Source organism: Protopterus annectens, chromosome 8.part0 (genome assembly GCF_019279795.1).
Source record: "Protopterus annectens isolate FY-2018-M chromosome 8.part0, PAN1.0, whole genome shotgun sequence".
NCBI classification, from domain to species: domain Eukaryota; kingdom Metazoa; phylum Chordata; order Ceratodontiformes; family Protopteridae; genus Protopterus; species Protopterus annectens.
This window is the reverse complement of record NC_056741.1, coordinates 1,353,019,157-1,353,042,386: the sequence shown is the minus strand read 5'-3', so window position 1 is coordinate 1,353,042,386 and position 23,230 is coordinate 1,353,019,157. Positions and strand designations below refer to the sequence as shown.

The 23,230-nt window shown below is 43.5% G+C and overlaps 1 protein-coding gene across 8 annotated transcripts in view; it reads right to left on the bottom strand.

The window, feature by feature from the left end:
• The window catches only part of PHLDB1 (pleckstrin homology like domain family B member 1), a 2,201,164-nt gene that overhangs the window by 912,586 nt on the left and 1,265,348 nt on the right, over positions 1 to 23,230 (bottom strand). The gene's annotated exons all lie outside the window — the stretch shown is intronic.

Genomic DNA, 23,230 nt, shown 5'->3' with positions numbered 1-23,230 from the left:
GCGATCTCGGAGTTGGTATATTTAGTTAGGGGGGTGTGGGATGTGGGAGCAAAGCCCCCCACTTCATTTTGGTTTAAATTTTTTTTTTTTTGCAGCCGAGGGAATTCATTCCCTATGTTAAATTGGCTGTTCGCTGTTTTAATTTTTCAATATTACCAGATCGACGTTTAGGTATTCGCTAACCTAAACGTTAGATCAGGTAATATAGATGCGATTATTCACTGTAGACCAGGCAGAAGAGAAGCAAATGTATCCCAGCAATCAGGGAATGTCAAGACCCAGGTGTGGCATTGAAGACAGTTGGATTCAGCAGCTTGAAAGTGTGTTTTTTTTCCCTGGATGATCAAAGTCAGTTTTAACACAGAACAAGCTAAGAAGGAAATAAAGTTTATTCAAATGGCGTCAGGCCTCAGAACACTCCTGGGCAGACGTTATTCACATAACAACACACCCCCTGTGTGGCATTATTGCTTGCTTATTACATTTGTGAAATATGGTTTTGCAAGAAAAAGTGGCTAAAAAACACTGGACGTTTGTTAACTGTTAAACCTATGAGTGGAATGTAACGCACATCATTAATTTTTAGAATGACACAAAGGGGAAACTAAGTAAAACAATTTGTGCTCTTATTAGTATTTGTATTAACATTTTCATGAAATAAACTGTGTGTTATACACAGTAAAACAGTTTTTTGTAGTGTGTAGTCAAGAGTATTTTAAATGTGGGGGGAGTCTTTTCAGTGAATGTTGCATCTGTTAAAGATATTAAAGTAAAACAAGTACTTTTTTTAGCTGTAAGCTATAAAGTCTTACAGTATAACAAGAGAAAAAAGGTTGGACAAAGACAGGTTTAATTTCATATGCTGTGATTCTGGGCTGCTATGGTGGGGTAGAGCATAAAAGTGCATTGATTAAATTATATGTAGAATTACAATAATTTCTCTTTTTATTTTACAAAGATGAATGCCTAGATTTCCACCTTTGGCTTAAGCTATAAATAGGTGTTTTTGTAAGTATGTAGGCTTTAAAATAAGACAAAATGATGAAATTCATAAAAATGCTAAGCTTCTTACAAGTGAAAAGATATTAGCTTGTTCATTTTCCACTGGGAAATGCTGAGTGAAGTCAGGATGTCTACATCTGAGGGCAGCTGTGCATTCTATTCTGACTTAAATTTACAAACTCACTCCTGAGTATATTTCCAGAGAGACAAGATATCTACAGGTGCAAGCAGTTAATCTTGAAAATTCTTACTAATTTTACTGAGGGAAATGCAAAATGTAAAGGTACAATGGCATGCAGTTCAGTGAAAAAAAAAATAAGACTGAAATTATGGGAAGTGAATAGGTGGTAACAACCTTCCTAACAGCCTCAATACTTTAATGCAGTTAATAGAACAGTGTATAATTTAGTTTTACTTAAAGATAGCCAGTGCATTTTTTTTTTCTTAGGGCTAAAAGTTAATGTTTTCTGAAAGCATACAAACTGTTTGCATATCTACGAGGGGAAGAGAGATGATAAAAGACAAGAAAAGAACAAACAACAATCAGTGTAAGTGAGAACACAGAGTGTAACTTGTACTTTAGCATGGATAACCTTAATTTTAGGTTAGCTAAACCCTGTAGGTGTAGCAGTCAGTTTGGGGGCAATTGTTCCCTTCTGGAGGGTTAAACTTCATGTTTTGAAGATGTACATATTTTTGTGTGTTTTTCCAAATTTAATATGGAATGGGTGGTGTTCTGCATTTAGCTTTTTAGTTTGATGGTTTTCATTAAAACAAAACGTCTTGAAAATGTGTGACAGGCTTAAACGGAGATGAGAAGAAACAATTGTACAAAAGATCAGACTGCCAAACATTAGTATATGCATTTAACACAAAATCTGGAAATACACATTCAAAACAACTGTCATGTATAATAGGTGGGAACAATATCTTTTTATCATGATGGCTATGTTGTCCACATTATCCTGGAACATGAATAGCTTTACAAGTATAGATACAAAGGAAAGAGTACTGAATTATATTAAGAAATGCAGAGTGCAAACAACAATGCTGCAGGAGACACATTTGGAAAGAAATAAGCATGTGAATTTGACAAAAAAGTGGATTTTGGAATGGATATGCAGCAGAGTATCACGGACAGAGGAAAAGGGGAGTAATTATACTAATTGCTAGAGGGACACTAATAGTGATAGATGAGGGGAAGTAAGTGGTAGTAAGGGGTTATTGTCAAGGAAGGAGAATTACAATGCCATGTATATATATTCCCTCAAAAAAAAGAAGTTATGTATCTACCATAACATTCCATGTTAGTTGTCCTTAATCTCACCTTCCTTCTTGCTGGATGGGTTTGGAGCCGAGGATAACTCGGCCACTTACTACAGCTCGAGAGCTCTTTACTGGCTCGAGGCTACCCCTTATCCCAGAATGCCCAGCGCCAGCTACCCAGATCTCGTTTGAGATAGCTCACACTACACATAATTATAGAAGATAATCCATTAATAAACCTGGATATACAGTTAATTGTCATGATTTGGTTGAAAGCAACTAATAACAAGACAAATTAGTCAGTGAAACCATTGAGAAAAACCTCTCAATCCTCGAGGAAGGGGGAGGGAGGGAGGGATGCAAGAAGGAAGGCGAGATGAAGGACAACTAACTTGGAACGTTATGGTAGGTACATAACTTCTTTATGTTAAGTTGTCCAACCTTGCCTTCATTCTTGCTGGATGGGACAGCGTCCCTAGCACCTCAATCCTGGGTGGCTCATTGGAACAGGCTCTTCAGAACCGTGGAACCAAAGGAAGCTCTGTCCCGGGAGACCACATCTACTTTGTAATGAGAAATGAATGTATGAGGATCTGCCCAAGTAGCTGCCGCTGCACAAATTGAATCTATGGGCAATCTAGATTGTAATGCTACCGAAGTAGCTACTGACCTAGTTAATGACCTTTGGGTTTTGTTGGAAGATCTTTTTGTCACAAGTGGTAGGCATGGACTATGGTGTTCGATAACCATTTTGACAATGTTACTTTAGAAAATGGAAGGCCTTGTTTGTTGTTAGCAAATGGAAGGAACAACTGATCTGATTTTCTCATTTCTTTAGTTCTATGGAGAAAGAAACGCAGTTGTCTATGCACATCCAATCGGTGTAATCTGTATTCTGCCTTGTTGGAATGATTAGGGAAAAAGACAAGGAGTTCAATGGACTGATTCAAATTGTGGTCTGAGCAAACTTTAGGCAGAAAAGATGGGTTAGTTCTCAGGGAAACCCTGTCTTTGTGAAAAAACTAGGTATGGAGGGTGAACACATAGTGCATGGACTATATCTGGCAGAAGTAATAGCGACCAAGAAAATAGTTTTCCAAGAGAGAAACTTCAAGGAACATGATGCTGCTGGTTCAAAGGGTGGCAGTATCAAGGAGGCAAGAACCAAAATGAGATCCCAAGGTGGAAGTGGCTCTTTCACTGGGGGTCTGAGTAGAGATGTACCTCTCATGAAGGCCTTACAGAGTTTGTGAGACATTATGCTGGAGTTAGAAACTCTGACATGAAAATTTGAAATGGCAGCCAGTTGTACTATGATGGTAGCAGCCGCTGCACCAGAATGAAACAGTTCTGCTAGGAAGTCCAAAATCTCGTGTACAGGAGCTGTAAAAGGATCTAAATTCCTGGATTCTGCCCAGTAAGAGAACCTTTTCCATTTGCTAGCATAGACTTTCCTTGTATTTGTCTTATGGGAGGAAACAATAATATTACGCACTGCTGGGGAAATATTGGGGAGCCTGGCTAGGATTGGAAGTGGAGTAACCAAGCTGTGAGCTTGAGAGATTGGAGGGATTGGTGTAGCCCATCTGATTAATGAATCAAGAGGTCCAGTACTGGGTCCAAAATCCAAGGCTGGGCTAGAAGGTGGAGGCGAAGGAACAGAAAAGTACAGTTTTGTACCTACCGTAAATGTAGATGTCCGAACAGGATAGCATCTGCAGTCCTTACAAATGGGTTGTCCTGTCGTCAGGCAGCCCTTTCCAAAGTCTGGGTCTGGCCTCGGCTGGTGTCGCACTTCACCCGACGTCATCACTGTAGGTCTTCGGGTATAAAGGCATCAGCCAACGCCATTTTCCTCAGTGTTTCTTGCCCCAGATGCCAGTTGCCCTCTTGGATAGCTAAATTTTTGGATAAATGCCAATGTTTCCAAAATAATAGAAGGCAAACACAAAAAATAAGCATGTATGTACATATATACAAACAAATACACCATAAGAAATCCCCTCAGCTAGCTATTAGGTGGGTAAATACCTAGGAGTACCACAGAGGTGACTGCAGATGCTATCCTGTTCGGACATCTACATTTATGGTAGGTACAAAACTGTACTATGTCCTTCAAGGATGCATCTGCAGTCCTTAAATGGGTAGAATACCATAGCCAAACTAGGGAGGAGGAAGAAGAAATTATGGTGTAGTTAGGATCCTTGCACAGCAGTGGCAAAGCCTGCTCGGGATCTAGAGTATAGAGGTAAGTTATAATGCTTGGCAAATGTATGCACGGAGGTCCAAGTAGCAGCCTCTATAATGTCCTTGGTAGCCACTCGTAAGAAAGCTGTGGTAGTGGCTGTAGCTCTTGTAGAATGAGGCCTTATGTTCTGTGGAATTTGCTTTCCGTGGTAGGAGTAACAGAATCGTATGCAATTTCCTATCCACTTGGAGATTGTCTGTTTGGAAATTGCTTTTCCTTCCCTTCCTGTTGCATATGCTACTAGAAGCTGGTCAGTTTTCTATTGCCCTTGGTTCTGTCCAGGTAGTAGCGCAACTGTCTATGTACATCCAAGGTATGCAGCAGTCTTTCCCCTGTTCTGTGGATTGGGAAAGAAGGTAGGTAGGTGGATTGCCTGGTTTAGGGACACTCTGGATACCACCTTAGGCATAAATGTAGGATTAGTTCTCATGGACACTCTATCTTGATGGAAGATTAGGAAGGGTTGTACTGCCATTAAAGCCTGTAGTTCAAACCCTTCTTGCTGAGTAATTGCCAGCAGGAAAGCAGTTTTCCAGGATAGGTGTTGAAGATCTGCTGTTGCTGCTGGTTCGAATGGAGGGAGTGTCAATTTTTCTAGCACAAAGTTCAAGTCCCATGCTGGTAATGGTGGTTTCCTAGGAGGTTTTACATTCTTAATTCCTCTCAGAAACTGCCTGAGTAGAGGATGTGAGAAGACAGGGGATCAAGCTGTATTCTGCAGAAATAGCTGATGCATGTATCTTGATGGAGGAATAGGACAGGCCTGTATGGAGAAGCTCTGCCAAGTACTCCAGGATGTTGGCAATATCTACCTTTGACACATCTTTCCCTCTTTCAGTACTCCAAATGACAAACCTTTTCCATTTTCCTGCATAGTTCCTTCTTGTTGAAGGTCTGCGGGCCTCAAGGATAATGTCTTTAACCCTTTGGGATAAATCTGGGTTAGTTGTTCTTATGTAATGTTCCAGGCAGTCATTTGCAGAGTTTTCAGGTTTGGATGCAGGATGTTGTAGTCGCTCTGAGTTAACAGCAAAGGAATCAGGGGTAGTGTCCACGTTTCCCCCCCGAGACATGCTCCTCAGTAATGGATACCAATGTTGTCTTGGCCAATTTGGAGCTATCAGAATTATCCTTGGGCGTTCCTTTTTGATTTTCAGTAGTACCTTGTGCATCAAAGGAAGAGGTGGAAATGCATATGCTGTCAGGCCTTTCCAACTGAAGGATAGAGAGTCCACCTTCCAAGCAAGTGGGTGGTATGTCCTTGTGCAGAATTTCTTGAGCTGGTGATTGAGTGGGGATGCGAATAGGTCTATTTGTGGCATTCCCCATTTCTTTGTGATGGCCTTGAAGATGTTGGTGTAGCATCCATTCGTGAGCATCCGAGGTTCTGCTTAACATGTCTGCTAGGATGTTTTCTTTTCCGGTACAAATATTGCCTGTAACTGAATGTTGTAACTCAGAGCCATATTCCATAGGTCCAGAGCCATTCGGCATAGGGGTATGAATGAGTGCCTCCCTGTTTGTTGATGTACCACATGACTGTGGTGTTGTCTGTCCTTATCATCAATTGGCCTTCTTTGAGGAATGGTTTGAAATTCTGGATTGCTAGTTTTACTGCCAGCATTTCTTTTTGATTTATGTGTAGGTGCAGCTGATCTGGAGTCCATAAGCCTTGAATGCACTTGTCCAGCATATGGGCCCCCCAACCGAGGTCTGAGGCGTCCGTTGTGATGGTTTGGCTTGGTTGAATGCTGTGGAAGGACAAACCTGGGTTTGACTGGCATGCCTGAGCCCACCATAGGAACTCTTGTTTCAGGCATGGAATTAGTGGTATTTCGGTTTCTAAGCTGTGCCTGTGTTGAGACCATAAATTCTTTAGGTACCACTGTAGCTTTCTCATATGCAGTCTGACATGGGGGACCAGGATTATGCAGGATGCCATGAAGCCCAAGGCCTGCAGTACTTTCCTTGCTGTTAGTTTGTTCTGCTTTGTTAATGCCAAGAAGTAAAGAGGAAGTTGTTCTTGTTTTTCTGCAGTTAGGAATGCCATCTGTTTTATTGTGTCCAATTCTGCACCCAAGAATGTTCTTGTTTGGGATGGTATCAGTCTTGACTTTTTTAAATTGACTGTGTATCCCAGGGCTTGTAGTAAGCAAATGACTCTTTGTAAGTCTTGTGTCAGCTTGTTTTTGTTGTCCGCTTGTATCAGGCAGTCGTCCAGGTATGGATAAATTTCGACTCCCTGAAGCCTGCAGTGAGCGATTACTGATGCCAGGCATTTCGTGAACACTCTGGGCGCAGTAGATAAGCCAAAGGGCAATGCTGAGAATTGATAATGCACTGATCCTGCAAGAAATCTGAGGTATCTTCTGCAATATGGTCGTATGGGGACGTGCAAGTATGCCTCCTTGAGATCTAGAGTTACCAGCCAATACTCCTTGCCCAGCATGGGAAGAAGTTGCTGTAGGGTCAGCATTTTGAATTTTGGAACAATGATGAATGTGTTTAAAGCGGACAGGTCGAGAATAGGTCTCCAACTTTTCTCTTTTCTTGGTACTAGGAAGAGTCTGGAGTAAAATCCTTTGCCCTGTTCTGTAGGTGGTACCCTTTCCACAGCTCTCATCTTTGTTAATTGAGCTATTTGTTTTAGAGCTTCTGTCTTTGATTTGGTGGTAGGTTTGGCATTCCTCTTTTACTGGTAAAGTGTGGAAATGAAACCTGTAGCCTTGGTCTATAGTTTGCAAAATCCACTTGTCTCTTGTGATATAGTGCCAGTTTTTTGAAAATAAGGCTAACTTGCCTAAGGTGCTGCCATTTGTTCCCTGGTAGGCGGTGTCGGAGCCAAGTCACTGTGATTGTCCTGTTGCAGTGGTAGTGGTTGTATCTGTGCCTCGTTGGTTGTGCCACTGGCGCCCCTGTAGGCACCTCCTCTGGATTGATTTCTGCCTCTTGAACGCCTATTCCTGCCTCTCTGAGTTTTAGAGGAGTCTGGAAAGGACCAATTTTGGAAGGCCAGTTCCTGCTAAACCTTGGGGGCTGAACCTGTAAGAAATCTTTAACTGTTTGTACAGATTTTGCCTTTTCTTCCATTTTCTTCATTACCTGTTGGGCAGGAGAACCAAATAGACTGACCTTATCCATAGGAGCATCTAATAGCTTTGCTTTAACATGATCCGGCAAGACCTGTTCTTTCAACCATGCATGCCTTCTTATAACTGTGCCAGTCATGGCTGATCTAAATGAAGCCTCCAGTGCATCATAGCCACATTTTAAAGAATGGTTACTAACCTGCTGAATGTTATTCACCATTTCTAGAACATATTTCTTATCTAAGGAATCATCAGAGGACAGTTTCTTAGTTAACTGATCAAGCATAAACTCTTGGTATTGGATCATATGAAACTGACAGTTCAAAGCTCTAGCTGAGAGAGTAGCAGAGGTGTATACTTTTTACCCCATCTCTAAGGACCTGGATTCCCTTTCAGAAGGGAGAGGGTTTTTCGCTGAGGTCGAAGCTACTGCCTTAGGCCCCTGGGAGATAGTCTCAGGATCTGCAAAAGGAGCCTTGTATAAGTGGTGGTGAGTGTCCGGGACCCTGTAAAACCTATCGGGCTTAGCAGGGGCTGGAGGTAAAGTATCAGGAGCAGTGCAAGCATCATTAACAGGAAGAACTGGAGGTATAGCTAAAGGTCTATGTTGTGGCAAGTGTAAAAAGGTCCTAAGCCTTTTTCTTGAGTCTGAGAAATCTTGACCCTGCCATTGGAATTGCTCTCTCATGGCATGTAAGGTTTCCCCAAAAGAAAATTCCTCTGGTGGAGAGGCAGAAGGAATCGATTCTTCTGCATCGGAGTCTTCATAAGTAGAAAAAGGAGCCTCCGGATGGTCTGTATTGTCTGTATCATCAGAAGAGTCATCTGAGGACACTGGCTCAGGGGGCTCTGCTCTAGGTCTCTTTTCTGGAGGTTGAGAGGCCCTGTCTGGGTGAGATTGGGATCCCCTTATCAAAGAGATGAGATCCTCTGCCAGAGTAAGCATTTGGGAACTGGAACTGGGCCTGTGAGAGGGGGGCTTAACAGGCACAGACTTAGCAGTTTTGGCTGCTTTAGCCCTGGCAAAGGCCTTTATAGACATGGCTGCTGGGGGCCTAGCAGCACCACGTGCTGGAGTAGAGACATCCAAAGGGATGGTGTCCGATAAATCTTGAGAAACCACAGTAGTAGGCAAAACTTCAGAGGCCGATTCAACTAGGGTAGAAGGGGCCTCGGTAGTAGTCATGGATTCGGCTGAAGATTGACCCGTTAGCTCGGTTTCGGATGAAACCGAGACACTCGCGGCTTGCTGGACCGTGGTTTCGGCCGAAACCGCGGACCGCGAGTGTCAGTCCTTCTCTTTGCGTTTTTTAACAATTTGAGTAGTCGGAGGATCCGACGGCATAATGTGCAAAATCTGAGCGAAAACTGTTCAGCAAACTCCGACCGGCGCGGTTGAAGGGCGACAGGCTAAATAAGCTGCTACGTGGTCTGGGCCTAAACAAGGTAAGCAGTAAGAGTGGAAATCTTTATGAGGTATTTGTTTCCCACAAGTTAAACAGTTATTCACTTTTCTGACATCGGCTGAGGCAAGAAAGAGTCCCCAACGGGTACTTAGCTTTTAGAAGTCTTCAAGTAGTATTCGGTAGTGGTAATCTCTGGATCTGACCGACCGACAGCTTCTGCTTGGCCACCACGCAAGAAAGACTGAGGAAAATGGCTGATGCCTTTATACCAAGACCTACAGTGATGACGTCGGGTGAAGTGCGACACCAGCCGAGGCCAGACCCAGACTTTGGAATCCGGCCGACCGAAGGGCTGCCTGACGACAGGACAACCCATTTGTAAGGACTGCAGATGCATCCTTGAAGGACATCCAAATCTGTCGAGGCCAATAGGGGGCAATGAGGATCATTTTGCAACCCAACGATTTTGCTTTCTGAATGACTTGGAATTATGGGGAAGGGGGGAAATGCATAAAGGAGTCCCTGAGGCCAATCATGGACTAGAGTGTCCCTGGGTGTCTGAACTAGAGAAGGAACAAGGGAGAAGTAGCTGCTGCACTTGTTGAGGGGAGAGGCAAAGAGATCACAGCAAGGCTGGTCCCATTTGAGGAAAATAAGATCCACGATTTCCTGTTTCAGAGACCACTCGTGAGGCATAAGGATAGCCCTGCTGAGCCTGTCCGCTATTACGTCGGATGTCCCAGGGATATGCGTTGCTATTAGAAAATGTTGGGAGGAAATCACTCATTGTCACAGTCTGAGGGCCTCTCGGCACAAGGGGTAAAACCTGGTTCCGCCCTGTTTGTTAATGTACCAAACCACTGACATATTGTCGTCTGTATTGCAATAGTCCCAGCAGGGAGAGTCTTGAAGAGCTTGCAACGCTAGGAGCACTACTCTCATCTCCAGGACGTTGATGTGCAACTGGTTCTCGTGAGGATGCCAAGTGCCTTGGACTGTATTCTCTAGATAATGCCCACCCCCATCAGAGAAGTGTCCGTGGTCACTGTGGCGACCAGGTGAGGTTCCATGAAAGGTCTGTCCTGAGAAAGTAGTGGGGAGACCATCCACCAAGAAAGGTGTGTTTTTCAAGATTTCGTAATCAGCATCATGTGAGACATGGGTAATTTCTGGAAGGACCATTGTGTGAAAAGAAGCCACTGAAGGATTCTCATGTGAAAGCGTGCTAAGGGAACTAGAAGAATGGCTGCTGCCATGGACCCTAGAACTTGAACATATCTGACTTGAATTCTTTTGCTCCTCAGGAGAAGTGACACCTGTTTTCGAATAATGGAAACTCTTTCCTGAGGCAATTTTGCAATCATTTTTCTTGTGTTTAGCTCTGCCTCTTATGTATGTAATAGATTGACAGGGCAACAAGGCAGATTTTTCGAATTTCATTGTGATGCCTAGTTGAGCACAGGATGTGATGGTGTAATCTCGTGCTGCTATAAGTGGTTGCCTGGTGGTAGCAGTGAGGAGCCAGTCATCCAGATAAGGAAACACCTGAAATCCTTGATGTCTCAGGTGAGCCATGACTACTGCCACGCATTTGGTGAACACCCTGGGGGCTGTGGTGAGACCAAAGGGCAGAGCTCTGAATTGGTAATGACTGGCCCCTAGCGTAAAAACCTCCTGGACTGTCTGTCCATTTTTATATGATAGTACGCGCCCCGAAGATCTATGGAGCACATTCAATTGTCCTGACCCAGAAAGGGGAGAATGGACTGCAGTGTTAACATCTGGAACTTTTGTTTTTGTACAGATTTGTTTAACCTGCTGAGATCCAGAATTGGTCTCCAGTCCCCTGTCTTTTTGGGCACTAAAAAGAATCTTGAGTAAGTTCCGGATCCTACTTGGTCTGCGGGGACTTCCTGGATGGCTCTTTTTTCTAGCAGTCTTGAAACTTCTGTGACTGCCTGATCCCTTAGATTGGGTGGAACACATGGGATGGATTTTTTTGAAACAAAAGGGGGTTGATGAAAGGGAATCTTGTAACCTCCGGATATAATGGCTAGTACCCATTTGTCTTTTGTAATATTTTGCCAGGTGGTTGTGTACAATGAAAGCCTTCTCCCGACTGCCTCCAGAGTTGAGCAGTTGGGCATCCCTTCAGGGATGTTGATAGGGTTTGGAAGAGAACGTATCTCTGTCACCTTGATTCTGCGGACCCCCTCTGTCACGAGGGTGGCATCTGCCATTGTTATTATTTCCCCCTCTGCCCCTGGGGGAAAATTCACCACGTGCATCAGGCAAGGGTCCCATAGGTTCATAGGCTGGTACTAGACTATCAGCCCTAGGGCCTATACAAGCCTAGCAATAACAATTCCCTGGCTATTTCTTCCCTGGACCCCTGTCTAGCAAGGCAACTGACGTGATCCCTGGGGTGAATTTCCTTTCCCCCATCCAATTGTCAAGGTTCCTTTTGAAGACGGTCAAAGAGGCACTCTGCTTGACATGTATGGGCAATCTATTCCAGAGTCTGGGGAGTCTCTGGGTCAGGAACCTATCCCTCCAGCATGTTTTGTTTATTATGATGACAAGGTTTAGATCCCTGGAGCGTGTGGTGTGAAAATCCCTGGGATTTTCAAAACCACATCTTTCCACCCTTCTGACCTTTTGGATATGGTCTGGTAGAAGTGGAAAAACGGACTCCGACGTCAGAGTGTGTCTTGCCTTCCTGCTGGCACCTGGTAAGCGTGTCTTTCACCTGAGGCCCAAAGAGAGAGGAGCCATCAAAGGGGGTATAGGTAAAGGACGCTCTGAAATGTTCCGCAAACTGACACAGCTGCAACCAAGAATGTCTCCTAAGAGCTACTCCTGTTCCTGCAGCTCTACTCGCTCCATCAGCTGTGTATGAAATAAGCCTCATGGAGGAGTTGACTATTGAATTAAGAGTCGCAAGCTGGGTAGCTACTTTGGCTGAAGCTCCCTCAGCTGTGGGATCTTGTAGGGCATCTCCAAGCTCTTTTAGGAGATCCCGCTGAAGCCTAGTAAAATGGGAATGATAGTTCAGGGACCTAAGGGAGAAGGTCGCTGATGAAAACATTTGCTTCCCATATCTGTCCATCGTACGAGAGTCTTTATTCAGTGGATGGACAGATGAGGAGGTTTCAACTAACTCTCTCATTGTGGCTGCTGCTACTACTATGGCATCAACTGGGACACCTTTAGTTAAGAACTGTTTGTCTTGGGGAGCTGTGATGAATTTATTGGGTCTCCTCGGGACAGGTTCCATGGAATCTGGAGCTGACCAAGCCTTTCAAGACACTACAGACATGAGTGGATCAAAAGGTGGAGACACCCAGGAGGTGGAACTTCGGGAACCAAATGCGTCCAGGTATACAGACTCATCCTTGGAGGGGGCTAGGGAAGTCCAGCTACGCCTCTGCCTGAGAATCTCAAGGATGCCCGAAAAAGAAACATCTTCAGAGGGGGACCTTGGGGACCCCTCCGATTCATCCAGGTCTGTATCTGAGGTGACAAACTCAGGGGAGTCTAGGTGCTTCCTCTTGCACTTTTTCTTCCGGGGAGCCTGCTCAGAATGCTCTGGGGAGGCTTTAGAAGAAGAGGGTTACCCAATGGGGTGTCCTGGGGCATAGATTCCCTGCACTTTGGGGCTGGAGGAGGAGCAGAGGTTGTCACAGGCACTGAGGAGGATGGAGCCGATGGAATCGATAGTGGAGCAGTCTGTGGGGACAGCACTCTCTGCATGACCTCAAAAGCGTCACGGTCTTGACACAAGGAGGGCTCCCGCTTCAAAGAGACAGGAATACCACCCTGTGCCGTGGGCGATGGCTCCGAGGCCGATGTGGGAGCTGAGCTCAACTGAGCCGATGCTCTGAGAGGGAGAGTGGGGTTGGACAAGGGTCAGATGCCACTTCCCCCCCTCAGAGCCAACGAGGGAGCTTCAGCATCCAGATACCTCGATGGGAGGAAGAATCGAGGTAATCGGAGCCAACGTCGGAGCCGATGAGGATGTCATTGGAGCCGAAAGAACCACTATCGGAGCATCCATGGACTCAGGCTACAAACTAAGTATAGTCAGAGGAGGAATCGAAATCAAAGCGGATGGAGCCGAAGCCTGTTGAGGTGGGCTCAGAAGCATTTTAGCAAGGGCCTGTGACTTAAGCAACCTACTGACCACTCTTCTCCACATCCTGATCTGATAACCTTGAGGATCGAGAGAAGTGGGAAGATGAGCGATGACTGGACTTGCTTTGGAGTAATGGTGATTGTGGCACCAAGCGAATCAGCTCCAAAGAAGGAGACCTAGCTCTTTTGTGGCTCCAAGATGGCTCTGAAGTAACAGTTGGAGCTGACGGAGGGGTAACCTTGGCACCGACACACCTGGTTTGGCAAGCTCACAGGTCGGTTCCTAACACGGAGCCGACGGCTTGACTGGTTTCAAAGGTTTCACTGGCTGAGATGCTTTAGCTGGAGAATCCTGTTTTAATAATCCGCGGTGGATAAGCTTGTTTTTCCGCTCCTGCAGGACCCTTGGACTAAAGGCATGACAAGCAGCACATGAGTCCTGCAGGTGCAGAGCCCCCACACAATAAACACAACTAGTGTGCCCATCTGTCAGAGACATCTTCTGACAGCATGAGTCACACTTTTTGAACCCTGAGGTTTTAACTTCCTTGGACATACTAAGAAAAATGAAGGAAGTACCACTCACACAGACACACTACAATAATAAAAATTATATTGATAAAAAACTTAAAAGGAGAGCCTCTAACTTAAATGGCTGTCCTTAAGGGGGGGGACACTCTAACTTAAATGAGTTCAGGTAAACAAACAGAAGGCCTAGCGACTAAGGGGCAACAGCCAACACAGCACAAAAAAAAAACACAGCAAAGAACGAGATAAGGGGTTTATGACTAAATAAATTACAAACTACTATAAAACAGTGACAAAAATACTACTTTTCAAGTAAATTATTGAATTTTAAGAAGAGAAAAAAGTTATATTAAGCCTGAGCCAGTATTGAAGCAACCTCGCAGCTGAAGCGGCAAATGAGATCTGTGTAGCTGGCGCTGGGCATTCTGGGGTAAGGGGTAGCCTCAAGCCAGTAAAGAGCTCTCAAGCTATAGTAAGTGGCCGAGTCGGAGCTGAGGATCGGCTCCGAACATATCCAGCAAGAGCGAAGGCGAGATTGGACAACTTAACATCTGTTCTTATGGAGCTTAAGAAAATTTTAGGAGAAATAATCAGCTTTCAGCAGGGAATATTACTTATAAGTAGGGAGTGGAATTTGATTAGCAATAGTGAGAATGTATTGGGGGGACCTAGAAAGTCCAACTTAACAAAACAGAATAGATTTCTTAAGAAATTTATGAAAATATTTGGTATGGAAGATGTGAAATCAGTAGTAGGAATCAGAATTTACATATTTTTCCATAAGGTAAAATAACTGGGCTAGACTAGACAAATTATGTTTTACAGGTCCATGTGCATTTAATTGAATGCTTTGACACACATCCAATAACTATTTCTGATCAAGCACCAATAAAAACTAAAATAATAATGTGGGATAATGAATTAAAAATAAGACACTGGGTCTTTCCTACTTACCTGTTAAAAACGAGGAATTAAAAAAATAGGTACTGGAAACTATTCAAGAGTTATTAGGGAAGATAGAAATATCTTCAGAATTTATAGCTAGCGACCGAGATAAAATGAAAATTAAGTTTAAAAACATGGTCAAAATGAAAAATTGAAAGAGAAACAATTAAGAAGTAATAAAAATTACTTAGAGGGGCTGACAAAGGTTAAAAAATAAAGGGAATCTCACAGAACAAGAGGAGGAGCAAATTCAGAGTGCTAAGGAGAAAATAGGGGAGGGGGGTACCTTTATAATATGCATGAGTTTAGAAAGACTGCAGTTAAGCAACTATTTTTTTTATAACTCCAGAGTACAAAAACGTTTAGCACAACTTAGGCAAAAGAATGTTGAAAAGGTTGTCGCCAAACTCAAGGAATCTATAACAAGAAAAATAATCAGAGAACCTGTAGAGGTTTTAGTGGTATTCCTGAAATGTTATGAAAATCTTTATAAGGCAGAGAAATGTGGGAATTGAAAAAGAGTACAAATGGAAATATTTGTGGAAGACTTAATTTTGCCAATATTCCAAGTTGGTGTTGAAAGTATATGTTTGGGTTTCCTGTGGTTCCTGGTATGCCAAGATTAGAAACAGACATGGCTCAACAACTAACAGCTAAGATGGGATGTGACGAGACACAAACAGTGATGTATACTCAATCTTCAAGAAAGTCTCCAGAAACAGATGGTATTCCTGTGGAAGTTTGGAAATTAGGAGGGAAGAAAGTGATAAACAGCTGGAAATTTTTGTTTAACCATATTTTAAAAGGAGGAGAAGGGCCAACATCTTGGAAGAAAGCTGAGGTGGCTGTGTTACCTAAAGATGGTTAGGACCCTTTAAACCAACTTTATACAGACCAATTTCAATGTTAAACCATAATTATAAAGTGTTTATGTCTATACTAGTTAAAAAATGCAAATATGTTGCCAAAATTGACAGATACGAATCATGAGGTTTTGTGGAGGGAGCAACACATTTGACATCATTAACAGAAAAATGATGACTCAGAGGAAAGCAGAACGTAAGAAAAATACCTCTGCTGCTGGGGTTCTTGATGAAGGGAAAGCATTTCACAGAGTAAGCTTGGATTTTATGAGTAGAGCATTGGAAACATTTGCATTCCCTGATGCAATATAATGCTATTTACAATGATATAAAGAGGATTAAAGGCAATAATTATAGTGAGTGGGTTCTTCTCAGATAAACTGTGTTTGAACAAAGGAACCAGGCAGTGGTGTCCTCTTTCACATTTGATATTGACTTTCTATTTATAGCTATTGGCAAAGAAAATAAGGAACTCAGAAATACAAGGATATAACTGGTATGGTAATTAGGTAAAGTGGGCTTTATCTGCAGATTATATTATTATGTACCTGATAAATCCAGAAAAGGACATGTCAGTGTTGTGGATTATTTTAGACAGTTTCAAGTCTTTTGGGGATATAAATTTAATGAAGATAAAACAAAGGCTATTGCTGTATACTTCTGGGGACATGATATGATTAAATATTTAGGAGTATGGATTAAAAAAGGCTTCTGTTATGGCAGCTAAGTATATATGGGAAAAGACTAAACAAAAGCCAATACAAGAATTGAGAAACTGGAAACTCTTACTTATGGATATTCATAGTAAGATACAAAATGTGAAAATGTATTTAGTCCCTTTAGTCTTGTATAATGGTCAGGCATACTTTTATCAACCCAAGAAGTTGTGGACAATAATTAATAAGGAATTGAAATAATTTATATGGGAGGGAAAGAGAGCAATCGTTAAGTGGAAGAAGTTGATCCTTCCAAAAGCACATGGTGGTTTATGTTTGCCTAATTTGAAGGATATTTCACAGCTACACAGTTAAAGTTCATATACATAACAGAAACAGAATGTTATAATTCAAAGTTAAAAGTGATGACGATGAAGCAAGGGAGAAGTTCAAGAAACAGAGACAGACAGATTTTGGATGTAGAACCTTAAGGAGAACAATAACAGTGATGCACAATATTATATTCATAAAGTAGAAAAAAGTATTCTAAGAACTAATCCAATATGAGAATGGAGAAAGGAGGCTTTGCCAACAGAGATGTCTGCAAATAGGCCTACAGTAAATAGGAAAGAAGATGATGCAATTTACTGGAGAAACCTGGTAAAGGCACCAAGATACTGGATGCAAATAACTCAAGCAAGAAAGATAATAGAGTGGAATGAGGCCAAGAACATTTGGATTGCTGGCTAGAGACTGCCTTCCCTACCACGGTTTGATCTCAGAGTACAGGCAAAGAGAAAGGGATATGTGAATTTTAAGTGAAAGACCTGCTCTGGTACAATTTTGAATTTAATCTAGAACAGAAGCAGTTGTTAAAAAAGGGATAACTAGTAAAGCCTATAAAATACTGCATGACAACTGTAAAAATCAATCAGAGGAGTATTAGAAAAGGTTGGGAAAAGGGACTGGAAAGGCAATTTACAAGAAAACAATGGGAAGACATGTATGACTCCCAAGTATGCATCCAAGTCCAGAAGGTTTAGGATCTTTGCTTGGAAGTGTTTGCATAAGTATTTTTATACCACAAGCAGACTTCAAAAAATATTTCCTCAGGTAGACAGCAAATGTTGGAGGTGAGATGGAGAAGAAAAAGATAGCTGGGAACATGTTTTGGGAGTATAATGAGTTGGCAGACTGTAAAAATTCCCTACAGAGTAATCTATCAGAAATATTGGGTGAGCAACTGGCTGTAAGTAAGGAAATTATTCTTTTAGCTGGGATACGGGATCTAAACAGCCTTTTTAAGTTTAATTATGTTGGCTGCCAAAAAAGCAATTACTAGAAAATGGAAATCAAAGTCTATACCAACTGTACTTGAGGCACTGAATACTATAAAACAGATAAAAGAACTGGAAAAGGAATCTTTGGAAAGGGGAAGGAGCAAATTACACAGAAGAAAATGGAAACTGTGGGAACAATATACTTATTGTAATGTTCATGACGAAGAGCAAAGTTTAAGGGAAGACCTTTGTTTGTAATGTTAGACTGATGACAGTAGCAAAGAAAATATATGCGTATATTGTACTAAATGGAAAAATGTCACAATTACTTGTTTTCGTTTCTGCTAATGTATGTTTGCCTAGGTATTCAGTGATAATTTAATAAAGGTGTTTAAAAGAAAAATAATTTTGAAATTTTGGTTTGGGGCACAAAAATAAATTGGATGTACATATGTATGCAAGACGTGTCTGGAGCATGTTTTCCCAGGCCTCTGCTGAAAACTGGCTTTGTTCCAAGTCGGACTTTCCTGGTAAACAAATGTTAAGTAAGTAAACTGTCTTCATAGTTATGGGTTCATGCAGCCAGGAAAAGGTCTGAACAAAAAATTCCTGTTCATACTGTGCATGGAACTTGAAAAATTACATTTGTGCAGCAACTTGCCATAAATTTAAGTTATGTACTTACCATAACTATGCATCTGTGTTGTTCATTTTCATTCTTCCTCAACGAATGGGTTCGGATCCAATCCTCTGATCCTACTCACAATCTAAGATCCGACTCTCAAGCTCCTCCCTTTACCCATAATGCCCACGAATACTGCTTTACCTCAGATTCAGTTTGCTGTCTCTAAACAATGTTTGATAGAAAAAGATATGATAGAACAGAATCAAAAAGGGGCTTATATAGGAAAGTACAGTTGTGTACACTTACCATAAATGTAGATGTTCGAGTGTATTCACTGTTGCAGTCATCACATTTGGGTTATCTCTGCCACGGTAGCCCTCGGCCGGCCTGAATACCAGAGACTTAGTATTTTTGCATCTGTTGCTGTCGCTTCAGGACTGACGTCAAGTGGTCAGTAGTATAAAGTAAGGCAGCCTTCGCTATTACATCAGTTTTTCTTGCCCTAACCTCTCAGGACCCCAAAGTAGGAGCCAATAAATACCAATATGTCCCTTGTAAGCAAAGAGAAGAAAGGGGATGGAGGGAGGAAAACCAGGACTGCAACAGTGAATAAACTCGAGCATCTACATTTTTGGTAAGTGTACACAACTGTACTACGTTCCTCATGTTTCACTGTTGCAGTCATCACATTTGGGTTGATTCCCAAAGCTGAGGAAATGGGTGGAGGCAGTCAAGGAAACTACGGGCCGGCTAGGATGCCCTGCAAGACTGCAGAGGCAAACCCTGCCCTGGATTTGGAGAAGAGAGGTGGGTGGTAATGCTTGTTAAAAGTGTGAACAGATGTCCAGGTGGCAGCCTCCAGGATGTCCCTGGTGGGGACTCCTCTGAGGAAAGTTGCAGAGGTGGAGGCTGCTCGGGTGGAGTGTGTCCTGACCCCCTTGGGGGGAGGCTTTCCATGTTGTTTATAGCAGAAATGGATGTAGTGTGCTATCCATTTGGAGATGGTTTGTTTGTTGATGGCTTTGCCTTCTGCCTCTGTACCAAAGCTAACCAGCAATTGAGCAGACTTTCTGAAGGATTTAGTCCTGTCTAGATAGCATTTGAGCTGTCTGTTCACATCTAGAGAGTGCAGAATCATTTCCCCCTTGTTCTGGAGATTAGGAAAAAAGGTGGGCAAATGAATGGATTGGTTGAGAGCCACACTGGACACCACCTTGGCCATGAAGGATGGGTTAGTTCTGAGGGATACCCTTTCAGCATGGAAGATGATGAAGGGTTCCACAGCCATAATGGCTTGCAGTTCAGACACTCTTCGGGCCGAAGTGATGGCCAGAAGGAATGCTGTCCTCCAAGAGAGAAATTTTAGCTCTGCAGAAGAACCTGGTTCGAAAGGGGGCAGGGCGAGCTTTTCCAAGACAAAGTTAAGGTCCCAAGCTGGTGTTGGTGCCCTTCTGGGTGGCCTCAAGTTGCTAGCCCCTCTTAGGAACTGTTTGATCAAAGGGTGTGAGAAAAAGGGGCTGCTCAGTGGTAAAATGAGCAGAAATAGCAGAGGCATGAATTTTTATAGAGGAGAAAGACAGGCCACTGTGTAGTAAGTCAGCTAAGTAATCCAGGATGCAGAACCTTTTCCATTTGTCAGCATAAGACTTTCTGGTGCTAGGGTGTCTGGCTTCACAGATAACATCCAGAACCTGTTTACTGAGATTGGCAGATTGGTTCGGGGTTAGGGAATAAGCCAAGCTGCCAAACTGAGTGTCTGCAATTGGAGATGCATGAATTCCCCTTCCCTCTGGATCAGGAGGTTTGGAATCTGAGGAAGATGCCATGGGGGCAGTGGGGACAGGCTGCACAGCAAGGAATACCAGTGCTGCCGGGGCCAGTCTGGAGCTATAAGAATGGTCCTTGGTTTTTCCTCCTTTATTCTGAGCAGTACCCTGTGGCTGAGAGGTAGTGGAGGAAAGGCATAGACCGATAGATTGACTCAGGGGAAGGGACAGGGCATCCACTTTCCAAGCCATGCAATGATGCTCCCTGGTGCAGAATTTGCTGAGCTGATGGTTGGTGTGGGAGGCAAAATGGTCGACCTTCGATGTGCCCCATTTCTGAGTTATTAGGGTGAATGTTCTTCTGTTGAGCTGCCACTTATGTGGGTCCAGAAGATTTCTGCTTAATTGGTCTGCCAGAGAGTTGAGAAAGCATAGTAGGAATTGCGCTAATAGGTGTAGTTGCATGGCAGAGGCTGTGTGCCAAACAGTCATGGCCAGCCTGCATAGAGGCTAAGAGTGAGTCGCTTCCTGCTTGTTGATATACCACATCACAGTGGTGTTGTCTGTTTTGATCAGGAGAGCCTCTGGAGAGAGAAGGGGCTAGAAAGCTATCAAGGCATGCTGCACCAGCCATCACCTGTTTTTGACTGATGTGTAGAGGGATTTGCTGGAAGCTTCATTGGCCTTGTATGCACCTGCCATCCAGGTGTGCACCCCAAGCTGCGTCTGTGGTGAGGGTCTGGGTGGCACGGGGTGGTGAGAAAGGCAGTCCCCTGTTGTGGAAGCATGCTGTTACCCACCAAAGAAAATCTTTTCTGAGGCAAGGAATTATAAGTAGAAGAGTTTCCAGGTCTTGACAGTGTTGACACCAAAGGCTTTTTAGGTACCATTGCAGTTTCCTCATATGCAGTCTGGCACATGGAATGAGTAGTATGCAAGACGCCATGAACCCCAGAGCTTGCAGGATCTTCCTTACAGATAGCTGGGGACTGGTGGCTAGTTGAGAGAAGTAGGCTGTCAGGAAAATTTGTTTCTCTGGTGTAAGGTATGCCCATCTGGGATGCTGTGTCCAGGCTTGCTCCCAGGAAGATAATCCTTTGGGTGGGCACCTGGTTGGATTTCTTTTCGTTGATTGTGTACCCTAGGGAGGTTAGTAGGGTCTTTACAAAGGCCAGGTGCTTGAGCAGCTTTTCCTGGCTGTCTGCCTGAATAAGGCAGTCGCCTAAGTATGGGTAAATCTAAATATTTCTTTGTCTGCTAAAGGCAATGGCTTGTGCCAGACATTTTGTGAAAAACTCTGAGAGCAGTAGATAAGTCAAAGGGAAACACAGAGAACTGAAAGTGTTGAGATCCTGCCCTGAAACTGAGATATTTCCTACATGATTCCCCGATAGAAATGTGGAGGTAGGCCTCTTTTAGATCTAGGGTGGCTAGCCAAGCGTCCTTGGACAGCATGGTTAGCAGCTGCTGGAGAATGAGCAAATTTGGGATCACCAAGAAGGTGTTTAGAATGGACAGATCGAGGATGGGGAGCCAGGTGCCCTCTTTTGTGGGTACCAGAAAAAGTCTGGAGTAGAAAACATGGCCTATCTGTTCTGCAGGAACGTGCTCTACTACCTTCATAGAGAGTCAGGAAAGGATTTGCTTTTGAGCCTCTGCCCACTGGTTTGGTGGTAGAGTTGGGAACCCTTTTGGGGTTGGAAGGGTGTGGAAGGAAAATTTGTATCCCTGAAACACTATGTTCAGAACCCAGTGGTCATTGGCAATGGTGGCCCAGGTGCTTTCATGAAAGGACAGTTTTCCTCCTAGGGATAAGTGAAGATGGGCAAAAGGAGTGGGTGGGGGAGGTGAGTCACTGTGAGTTCTTATAAGGGGGTGGCTTAGAACTCCCTGGTTTTGAAGTGTAGGTAGTCCACTGCTTAGATCTCTGCATTCCCTGTGGCTGCTGTCTGTAGGGGGGTCTGGATCCCTGGGGCCTAGGCTGGACTGGCTTACTGGGAGCATTAAAGGACCAGTGTTTGGTGGGACAATGCCTGCTGAACCTAGGTGGCCGGACCTGAAAAAATCCTTAACTGTTTGCATAGATTTTGCTTCTTTTTCCATCTTTTTTAAGACCGCTTCTGCCTTAGTGCCAAATAAGTTATCTTTGTCCAAGGGGCCATCCAACAATTTAGATTTGACATGGTCTGGCAGGGGCTGTTCCTTAAGCCATGCATGCCTTCTAATGACAGATCCAGTGACTGCTGCCCTGCAAGAAGCTTCTAGGGTGTCAAAACCACAGTGCAAGGTGTGTTTAGTTACTTGACTTGACTTGCAGGATGCACTAACTCTTGTAATTCTTTAGATTCTGCCCAAGCGGGAAATGAAGACATTTTTTTATTTAAGGAGTTCCAGGGTATGTTGCTGAAATTTCAGCATATGGAACTGACAATTTAGTGCCCCGATAGCAAGAGTAGCTGAGGTGTATACTTTTTTTATCCCATCTGTCCAGTGCTCGGGAATCCTTATCTTGAGGGGGTAGGATTCTTAGCAGAGGTTGCTTTAATCCCTTTAGGTCCTTGAGGAATTACCTCAGGGTCAGCAGTAGGAGTTTTAGAAATAAACTTGTGTGACTCTGTAGTACCTGTCTGGTTTTCTGGGTGCAGGAGGGAGTGTGTCAGGAGTCGAACTGGATTCCAGGATAACATCCTCTATAACATCCAGGACTAGGGGGATGGCCAAGGGTCTGTGCTGTGGAAGATCTAGGAATTCCCCAAGTCTCTTTTTAGACTGAGGGTAGTCTTTACTCTCCCATTTGAAATGCTCCCTTAAGGTATGCAGGGCTTTCCCAAATGAAAAATCCTCTGGGGGAAAGGCTGAAAGAATGGAATCCTCTGCATCAGAATCCTCATAAGTAGAGAGGAGTTGCATGTCTTCATATTCAGATGCATCAGACTCATCTGACTCTTGTTCAGACAATACTACAGGGGACAGATCCCTTTTCATTTTGGAGGGGGTAGCTTGGCTTAACCCTGATCAGCATGATAAGGTATTCTGCCATTTTAAGCATTTGAGACTGAGGCAAGGAAGCAGGTGCCTGAGAGTGGGTCGTCAGTTTCTTGAGTGTGGTTCATACCCCGAGCCTTAGAAACTCAGTCATTTTTGAAAGAACCGTAGTCACAAAAGAAGACGTCAGTTTGTGTCGAGAATCGATAGTGCGAAGGACTTCCTTGGAAGCTGATGCCTGCTCAGCGACTACGGACCCATCCAAGGTAGAGACGACCGCAGGATCCTTAGTGGGAAAAGAGTTTTGCGGCATACCAGACTCTGAAAGGGTCTTGGTAGCGGCCTGCGAATCCACAGAAGCAGGCATCAGGGGCTGTGAAAGCACCTCACTGAGGACTGGAAAACTGATGACTAGCTTAACGGAAGTGTAGTCGATA